Source organism: Tupaia chinensis, unplaced genomic scaffold (assembly GCF_000334495.1).
Source record: "Tupaia chinensis unplaced genomic scaffold, TupChi_1.0 Scaffold000370_1, whole genome shotgun sequence".
NCBI lineage: Eukaryota > Metazoa > Chordata > Mammalia > Scandentia > Tupaiidae > Tupaia > Tupaia belangeri.
Genome location: NW_006159867.1, coordinates 38391 through 48852, shown reverse-complemented (window position 1 = coordinate 48852; position 10462 = coordinate 38391). Strand labels below are relative to the sequence as shown.

Here is a 10462-nt window from a genome sequence, read left to right as displayed (position 1 = left end):
CAAATAAACAACAACAACAACAAAATAAACATAAAAACACCCATCACCTCTAAATAATCTATTTGAAATTACTCTGTATAGATTTTTGCTACTGAAGTTTGTATTACTGTTTTAATTTAGCTGCTGTCATACAACATAAAAAATTTCACAAACTGCGCTTTTCATTTAAGAATATCACATATCATGCTAGCCAGCTGGCAAGGTGATTAAGGCAGCTTGATTACCCATGGCTGGCTGGGCAGTTTGAATCCTGAACCTGGCAGCTTGAAAAACCTACCGGGCACATGTTCATGCATGCCCAAAATCTGAGAGGAAGAACGGAGAAGAAGAGATTGTGGTAATGCCAACCCCTACAGAATGATTTTTCAGTTTCTCTAGATTACCTCATATTTATAAATCTGCAATTACTTATAATATGTAACCAATAAATAAAACTCCTCACAAAGTAAAGGCTGCATGTGTATCAAAGATTGCTGAGCCTTACTCCTTTGTTGACTACCAAAGTTTCTTTCAATCTCTTACCATTTGAAATTAAGTTTTTAATAAAAGCATGCATGCTATGCGTATTTATTTCTGATTATTTTTAATATGATGGAAATATTTGAAGTGTGTAATTATTTTAAGACATTTGATACCAACTATAAGTTTCTTAGAAAAGAATACTAAAGTATACAGTTAATTGTCTGGATGTATAAGAATACTAAGGTTTTAAATTCATTTTAAAATCTAAATTACATAATAGTTGAAATATTATCATGTAACAGATAAATGTAAATAATGGACTATTTTTATTCAAACTTACCTTTTTCGATTGACTGAGAAGAGTCATTAATTATATGTTGGTTATCTACTTTCTTATTATGGTCATTAACATAGAAAAAGTGATCATGTGAATTCTTTAGAGTATAAATATTCATCAAGGTTTCATTATCTGAAAACCATGAAGTGATCTTTCTATCTGTAACCAAGGCTGTCTAAAGTTTCCTGAGATAAAGCAAAATGTTAAAGAAATAGGATTCCCCACTCCCATGTATTATCTCAAAACTCATCTTTTGACTGGTACTGTCTTTCCTAAAATGGATTTCTCACCAGTAAAATTTATGCATTAGAAGTATTCATTAAAATAATATATATTTTATTAAAATACTAGGCAAATTTATCCAGTAACACATGTACCTAGGAAATAGCTGATTTTTGCCATTAAGAAACTGCTGTCTCAGGGCCAGCACGTGGTGTGCTGTAAGGGCACTGAACTCGCCCATGGCCGACTTAAAGAAAAACCTCTTTAAAGGAAAAAAAAAAAAAAAATGACTACAGGTTGGTATAGAGTTCAAATCCTGAACCTGGTTTCTTGCTCTCTGTCTCTCTCTGGTAAAAACTGAAAATAATTTTTTAAAAAAGAAAAATAAATAAACTGCTGTCCTGGTAAGATAATGGACACCAAGCACTGGAAAAAGAGATGATTTCTGTTAATAGCAAGATCCCCAAGAGAAAACAGGAAGAAAGGGACTGGGCCAAAACAAACTTACTTCCTGTTCCAACACTTACACTGCAGGTGGCCTCCTCCACATCAATGGAAAGAAATGGCAGAAAAGGGCCAAGAGTATTTTGTTTGTTTGTTTGTGGAACAATCTCTCATCATACAGACCAGACAAATGAGGAGGAAACATTTTCAATATTTACTCTCCATTAGCTGCTTATAGAGGCAGCTCTAGATGTTCTACCCATGTTTTTTTTTTCCCCCGGAGATATTTTTGCGATAGGGCGCGTGCGCTCGCCAGACAGAGACAGACAGAGAGACAAAGCGAGAAATCAACCCCCGGGGGATGGTCACACGGCAGTCCCTTCTCCTCCATTCTCCTTTCGGGATCTTGGGCACGCACGCACACGCGCCTGGCGTGAGTTTTAAGCCACCGGGTCCGGGACGTGAACTGCGGTCGACTACGTGGGAGTCCAGCGACATAGCCATTATGCTAACTGCTGGTTCCCAAGATGTTCTACCCATGTTACCTCACTTGCCTTGAATCTCCTAAAATCTAGGTAGATATTGTTCTCCTGATTAATACTGGTAAGGAAACAGATGGTAAACTTGGTACCTTCCTTAACATAATAAACCTAGAAACAGGCATAGCTGAAATTTAAATGCAAGTAGTTAGGCTCTGGGTGGGGGGGCCTCAATCAGGAACAAAACCCAGCACTATAGACCCATCATTTTAAATGCTATCTGTGCTCTTAAAAGGGCTATAGGGTAGAGAACCAGCAATTAGCATAATGGCTATGTCGCTAGACTCCCATGTAGTAGACCACGGTTCAAGTCCTGGACCCAGTGGCTTAAACTCATGCCAGATGCGTGTGCTTACATGCTCAAGATCCCGAGAGGACAATGGAGGAGAAGGGATTGCAGTGTGGCCATCCTCCCCCCCCCGAGGGGTGATTTCTTGCTTTCTGTCTGCCTCTCTTTCTGGCGAGCACACATGCCCTACAGGAAAAAAAAAACCTCTTTAAAGAAAAAAAAAAACATGGCTACAGGTTGGTATAGAGTTTAAGTTCCTAGATTCCACATTCCACACAGCCAGCTTAATGGTTCCAGTCCTGGACCTAATAGCTTGAAAAACAAACCAGGTACATGTGTATGTATGCCCGAAATCCTGACAGGAGAGTGGAGGAGGGGGGATTATGGCATGGTCATTCCCCAGGGGTGATTTCTTTTCCCTCTGTCTCTTTCTGGTGAGCACACATCCTTATAGCAAAAAAAAAAATAAAAAAAAAAAAAAAAAAAAAAAGCTGAGACACTCAAACTGTACAATTATAGTAAGATTTAATTTAACTGCAGAGGAGGAGACTAGCTACTGAGTGATATATAGTACCAAGGTTGATTTGTATGCCTCTGAAATGGGTCTATCTTGGGCCTGAGCGTTTAGAGCAAGGTAGAGTAAGAGAAATCAATGAGGCCAGGCTCTGCCATTCATCTTGTATCACCGGAAATGCCTGGTTTGGGAACCCGTTAAATGATACATGATTAATTCATTTTCCTATATAAGTATAGATGGATAGATTAATAAATGAACTAACGGAATAAATGAAGCTAGGCTGAATTTGAGTAGAGGTCATATAATTGGCTTTTTTGTTTAATACCCCTGGCAGTGGTATTGACATAAGAATTCTTTTATTCAGCTTATATATATATATACATGTATATATATATATACACACACATATAGATACATGTATATATATGTATATATATATAAATAATTTATATAAACACACATATATAAATATATATATTTTTATATATACACATAATTTTTTTTATAGAAAAGCATACAATTCGCAGAGGCTAAAGGTGCCTCACTGCAGTGCTTTTAAAATTTGAATCCCAGGAGAACTTCTTGCTGTCAGTTGGGTCATTTGCAATTCGTAGAGGTACCCGAGTTCCTTGCCAAATTAGTTACTGAACATTTTAAAGCCAAGAAGGGAACAAGAAAGATCTAGCAAGACCACTTATAATGCAATCATGTACATCTCATCACCTTTGCCATATTCTACTGGCAAGAGAAAATTCTGGGTTGTCTGTGTACAAGGGGAGGGAGAGCCGAGGGTGACATCAGGAAGTGGGTCCAAGGAAGTGACCTGAAGAGTCTGCCTGTCACACCTTCCAGCCCCTCTCTCCCGACTCTCATAATTGTGAGAACTCATGCAGGGCACAACACATCATTGCGCTTGGGACCTAATAAATGCACATTTCCATATAGTATCTTCTCTTCGTGGTTAACCTCTATTAAAAGGCCAGCCATTCTCAGCTGAATGGGTTCGCTGCAATTTGACCATCCTTGCCACAAAAACAAAAAGACAAACAATAATCAACAATTAGATCCTTCTTGACAAGTAGTGCTTTTTAAAAATTTCTCCATTTTAAATGGAACTAATGAATAGAGCCATTTACCAGAGATTGGATTAACTTTAGAGATTTGGCTTGGAAACTTTCTTTGAAGGTTTGAGATAGAAATAAGGCTCGTGCAATCATTGAGATCAAAATTGAGGTATGCTGCAAATAATAAATTAGTCCCCCCTTTTTATCAGGACAAAGACATTAAATTTTTAAAAAATCATTTTTAAAATGTATTTTAGGAGAAATCTCTGCTACAGGGCACATGTGCTCAACAAAGAGAGAGAAACAGACACAGAAAGTGAGAACTCAGCACCCCGGGGGAATGGCCATACCACAACCCCTCTCCATTCTCCTTTCAGGACTTTGGGCGCGTATGCTCACACGCCCGTCGTGAGTTTAAGCCGCAGGTCAGGGACTCGATCTGTGGTTGACTATGTGGGAATCCACTGATGTAACCATTATGCCAGCCTATGGTCCCAAATTTTAATAGTTTCTTATTTACATTTAATTATACATTTTTTGCAGATACAGTGAATTTTCAAGCATGCATGCAGTGTGCACTAATCAAATATGTTTACCATATTCAGTTTTCAATAAAAAGCAGTAATTTATTTTGTGTACCTTCAAATTTTCTCTGCTAATTTTTTTGACTTTATAAATAGATGGCTATGTGGATAGATATATCTGGCAACCAAAACAGTGAAAATGTAGTTTCTGATTGCTGCTATAACAAATTACTAGTAAGGTACTGGCTTCAGACAACACAAAGTTCATTTATTTACAGGTCTGCACTTTAGAAGTCTACTATAGAATAGGCCATAGTCTGTTTCTTTCTGGAGGCTCTCAGTGAGCATGTTCCCTGGCCCTGTACAGTCTATCCAAGATGTGTGCTTTCCTTAGCTCGTAGCACCTCCCTCTCTCTTCAAAACATATGGTGTCACATCTTGCAATCTTTTTTTTGGGAGAGGTTTTTTTTTTTTTTTGCTATAGGGAATGTGCACTCGCCAGAAAGACAGAGACAGAAAGTGAGAAATCACTCTCCAGGGAGGATGGCCACACCGCAATCCCTTCTCCTCTCAGATCTTGGGCACGCACGGACACACACCCACAATGTGATTTAAGCCACCGGGTCCGGGACTCAAGCCACGATTGACTACGTGGGAGTCCAGTGACGTAGCCATTACGCCAACTGCTGGTCCCCACATCTTGCAATCTTCAACTCTGATCATCTCTCTACCCATCTTGTGATTTCATTTTTGCATACTGCAATAATTCAGAATTAAGCTTCCATCTCAAAATCTTTAACTTAATCACATCAGAAGAGTCTATTTTGCATTTGTAAGTTAACACAGTCACAGGTTCTAGGGACTATGATATGAGCATCTCTGCAGGGCAGTTTGCCAACACATCACAGTGACATAAATAAAGAGCTTATCTTGGTGACCTACAGTGACGTAATGGTGACTTGCTGGACTCCCACATAGTCAAGCACATTTCCAGTTCTAGACCCGGTGACTTAAACCTGACACAAGGCCCGTGTGCGTGCATGCTTAAGATCTTGAGAGGAGAATGGAGGAGTAAGGATTGCAGCGTGACCATTCTCCCTGGGAGTGATTTCTTGCTTTCTATCTCTCCAGAGAGCACACATGCCATGTGGCAAAAATCTCTTAAAAAATAAATAAATAGCTTATTTTTCTCATATAACAAGAAATCAGCACATAGGGGTATAAAGGATCAATAATGTTCAAACTGATAGTTTATTTTTTTCCCTTCTCTCATCTCTGCGTGATAGCTGTTGCATCCTAACTACGACATCCTTTTTTTCTGCTGGAACAAGAGCGGCATAAAAGCACTAGTTAACTTCAGAGTGTAATTTATAAACCAGAACTCTTCTATGGGATCAGCTCTAGATTCAAGAACAGAGAAGTCAAGAATTTAACTGGCAAGTCAGAATTTTAGAGCTAGAAAAGAGAATGGCTTTCGGTTTCAATTTGTGAGCCAGCTGACAGCCTACATCACAATTTCAATACCTTATTACAAGAAAACTTTGTATTTTGCTAATTTAAGTTCTAAACAAAATATACCCCCTAGATTTTCCAACTTGAAAGAGGAAATATTTTGGTAAGTGAAACAATTTTATCAACCATCTTGGTGAGAACGATTTGAATACATGCGATTTACTTCTCAGAAGAGCAGAGAATTTGTGACTGTGATTTCCATATTTACACCCTTATCCAACACAGAGTTCTATTAGTCCGATGTAATCCCCCATTATTTGTTTTCCTCTTGGGACAACGAGTAGAGATTTAAGAATGAACCTCAAGAAATTAGGCTCCGTAGCTTTCAGCTGTCAGTGAATTAGAGCTGTAGCCTTTCTGGTTTCAACCTTCATGGTATGGTAACTAAAGGGCTGTCAATCAACTTTGTCTGCATATATTTTCAGACAGAGGGAGCAGAGCAAAATGAATTTTGAACAGTTCAGCAGAAGAGAGGTTTTCTCTCACAGGAAAAAGGCATTCAGCAGGTTTAAGGTCAGAACTGACGCACTTCTGTCAAAATGCTCCCGGATTTACACTTTGGAGCCCTAGAGTCAGCTTTGGAATCCCCTGCCTGTCCTTGTCTGAACAGGGATCTGAGCAGTCTTGACCCTCAGGGCACTAAATAAACATTTCTTTCAAGTTGGCATAGTTTAAGATGCCAAACATCAAATATCTCTGTGTCTCCTTCAGTGCAGCCATTGTCCCTAACTTTTATTATTTGAATATTTTAAGAAATATATTTTATGCTGTGACTATCATGAGACATTATAGAACAGGATTGTATTTTAATTTTTTTCATCTTTTTTCTGATTTAATAGCAATTCTTTCACTAAAGGAATATGACTTTCCTAAAAATCAGACCACAGTGTGGGTCAAATTTGTACACTGGCAGAGGTCTATTTTTATGTGAATTTAGGGTTGTAGCAAAGCCACATTTTGGTTTCGTTTCAAGAAAGATACGATCAATTTCTATCTTTATAATAAGAGAGGAGATATATTGAGTAGTCCCTATTTTAAAATAAACTTCTAAAAAAGATTGCATATGCTTACTCTGTTGAACCTAAGTCAAAATGTTATATATTAGCTTTAAGAGTAAAACTTTAATTGGATGGCTCTCTGGAGTGGAAACAGAATCTATTATAATCTTACAGTCCTGAAATAAAAATATTAATACGTTTTTCTAATAATAGATCAAAGTCCCAAAGTTTAGAACTCAATAATTCATCTGTCAAAATTAAATATCTGTTAAAAATCCTTTAAGCATTTTCTAACACATTAGTGAAGTCCAAAGCTTTCATTAAATGCATAAAGGCTTTCATCATAAAGTATATAGTCCATCATTACTTTTAAAAAGAAAAATGTCTTATAACTTTTTCTCTTCTACACTTTTCTACCATACTGGCATATGCAACAACCCATATTTGAAGCATAACAGATCACCACAATCGCTCATAACCAGAAAGAGAATTGAAGTTCTAACAAATGATTTGCTGATCTATGCTTTCCTTTCACTGTTTGCTAAGCCTTGTTTTTAATCTTTGTAGTAATATGCCTATGTAACTGTCTGAAAGATGAGTGTTAGTATTCTATTTGTATATACCTAGTTTCTTAATAACTCAGAAATAGCACTTAGAATATTTCCTTGGAAAAGTGAAAAAACATAAAATAATTTCAGGAGACCAGCAGTTAGCTTAATGGCTGTGTCATTGGACTCCCATGCACTCGACCACAGTTTGAGTTCCAGACCCAGTGGCTTAAACTCACGCTGGGCACATGTGCGTGCATGCCCAAGATCCCGAGAGGAGAATGAAGGAGAAAGGATTGCAGCATGGCCATCCTCCCTGGGGGGTGATTTCTCACTTTCTGCCTCTGTCTTCCTGGCAAGCACACATGCCCTATACCAAAAGCCTCCTCCCTCCAAAAAAAATTAAAAAAAAAAAATTACTTCATAAAATTACTGAAGCTGTATTTCTTTTCTGTCCCTGCTCATCCTTCATTCCCCATGGTATATGTCTATTAATAAAGTTAATCTAGTACAAACTTTCAAGCCTCTCTGGCCTTCCCTGAACAACTCATGATTCGTATTTCTCCAGGTGGCCTCACATTTGCGGTTCACCTGTGGCATCAATTACAAAAGCATGTATTTGAATTTGCCCAGCTTTCATTCTGGTTTAAAAATGTTTTAACTAGAAAATCCTCAGAACTTTAAGGATAATACAGTCCCCTGTCTTGAGTCAGTTAAATGGCTTCCATTAAACTGATGTTTTTCCTGAATAAAACTATTATGACATCATGATTTTCTGTTTATATTAGACTAGGTTAGATATTTTCCATTAACTCATAGGGTAATTATGTACAAGAAGCTTACGTATCATGTATTTCACTTGCACATATCCAATAAAGAATTGTGTGGGATTTTTTTTTTAAGGTATACATTTGACGTTTTTTAAAAGTATGCATTTGAACATTTAAAAATAACCGAAGTGATTTAGCACAGTAAAAGAAAATAGTTCTAAAAAGTTCTATTATTCATTTGAATCTAGAAAATGACCTAAATCAATTTCCCTCAGTTATCCAAAACGTTATTAATTTCTCCTTCATGTCACAACGAAATAAAGTATAATTCAGCAACATTTCTTCAAGAAGAAAAAAAAAGACATTGGACAAATGACCACTTAAATACTTGGTTTCTGGGAACATTAAGGTCATGTCTGCAGTAGAAATGTGAAGATATAAATGAGACAAATTTCCAAGATGAAGTAAAGCTGAAAGCTCTTTTGCCAAGGCAGACCAGCTGCCTAGCTAAATTATAAAACCATAATGTGCATGACTTTATCCACCAATAAAATGGGAATTATACTACAAGCCAATTCTGTCAGAGGATGTTAGCAAGATAATGAGATAATGTCTTTTAAGTGCTTTCAGTGTCTCGGATGAAAGAAGATAACTTTTCCATCCTCAGTAAAGAGGAGACCCGTGATCACTAACATTTCACATTGCTAAATGTAGCTTCTTTAGAAAAGTGATGCCATTAAAATAATGATACCTAAAGCTCTTCCACTAAACCCACTATAAAGCCATATTCATCAATAATGAAGGCAAGGCTCTGTAGCTGTGGTTGGCAAGCTTCTCTAAAATTATCAACTATTTTCTATAAGATTAACCACCACATTCAAGAGCCTCGCTGTAGCCATGATAAAGTATTTCAAAACATAAATGCATTTTCTATCAGTAAGGCGTTCTCCTAATTAGTTTACCTATATGAAAAAGGAAAGGTCATTCTTTTCAATGTTAACCAATTGTAAAATTAAACGTAGTGTTCAAGGGCAGGGTCAATGAGACCAAAAGCACGGCACAAGGGATTATTACAGGATAACTCACCAGTCAGGAAAGCTTCGGAGGGATCGTGACCCCAAGACACGGCAGCTTCAACCCCACGTTTCTGTTTCCATTTCCTCCATGCTTGGCCCTCAAGACCTCAGCTCCACAGGCAGAGTTGAGACGAGAGGCAGTCACCGGATACCACGCACACCCCATAGGCAGCACTCCATTCCAGTCCAGAGCAGAACCCCGGCTTTTGAAAGGAATTCAAAGAGGCTACAGTTGGGATGGGATTATAGCTGCCCGAGCTCCTGAAATCAATCTCTCTTAACAAGGGTTCCAGGTGGCGTGGACCAACGAGCAAGGAGAGTCTGTATTAGCCAGGAGCTGGGACCTGCCAGGCCGGGAGAGCAGAGGGCTCCCAGGGACAAGTGGCCCCCACAGCTCCCCGGGGAACGGGTCTGCCCCTGGAGGAGCTAGCAGGAGCTGGAGGCCACAGTCCAGGAAGTGCTGGGGAGACTGAGGAGCCACCAGCCATTCCAGTCCACATAGGACACGGCTTTCGTCGTCGTCTTCACCTTTGGTACCGTGCACTCCCTGCTGCTGTTGGTCACTGTCCCCTGCTGCAGCAGCTGCTACTGCACGCTAGGACATTAGAGGGGGAGCCCGTGGAAGGTGCGGGAGAGGAGGTGCTGAGGGGCTGAGTAGGTGACCTGAGGTCGCTCGGCCATATGTCACTGAGAGGTGAAGAGTCAACCTTTAGCCAAGCTTGAGGACCTGGGCCCAAAGCGCAAGGCTCTCCGAGGACCCAGCAGAGTCGGCACTGCGGCGGGACCTGCTCTCCGGCTCCTGCAGGCAGCCCACCTCGACGACTTCAACCCGGGCCCTGAACGGAGCTCTCCTCGGTGTCGCCACGTCTGTGGCTCTGCTCACCACGCTTCCGGGTGTCGTGAAGCGGAAAACAGCGCCCACCACAGTCGAGGCAGTTTCAGAGCAGCCAAGGTCTCCCCACCTCAGTACACGGGTCCTCTGCCCGAGGGGCTGTCAGCCCAAGTCATTCCGCACCCCACGGCTGTTCTCTCTGCCCCGGAGGGCCAGCCTGGCTAGCTGCTGTGCTCTGGGCAACCAGGCAGGCAGCCTGTCTCTGCCGAGTGGGGCACCTTCTACTGACTTACGGCGCGGGGTGACAGCCGTCTGCGCAGTTCGCAGA

At 39.9% G+C, this 10462-nt stretch overlaps 1 pseudogene; it reads left to right on the top strand.

Annotated features, from left to right (window-relative positions):
- The first annotated feature begins 7625 nt into the window (after positions 1 to 7625).
- On the top strand, positions 7626 to 10109 carry LOC102487983 (small integral membrane protein 22-like; annotated as a pseudogene).
- The last annotated feature ends 353 nt before the right edge of the window (positions 10110 to 10462 follow it).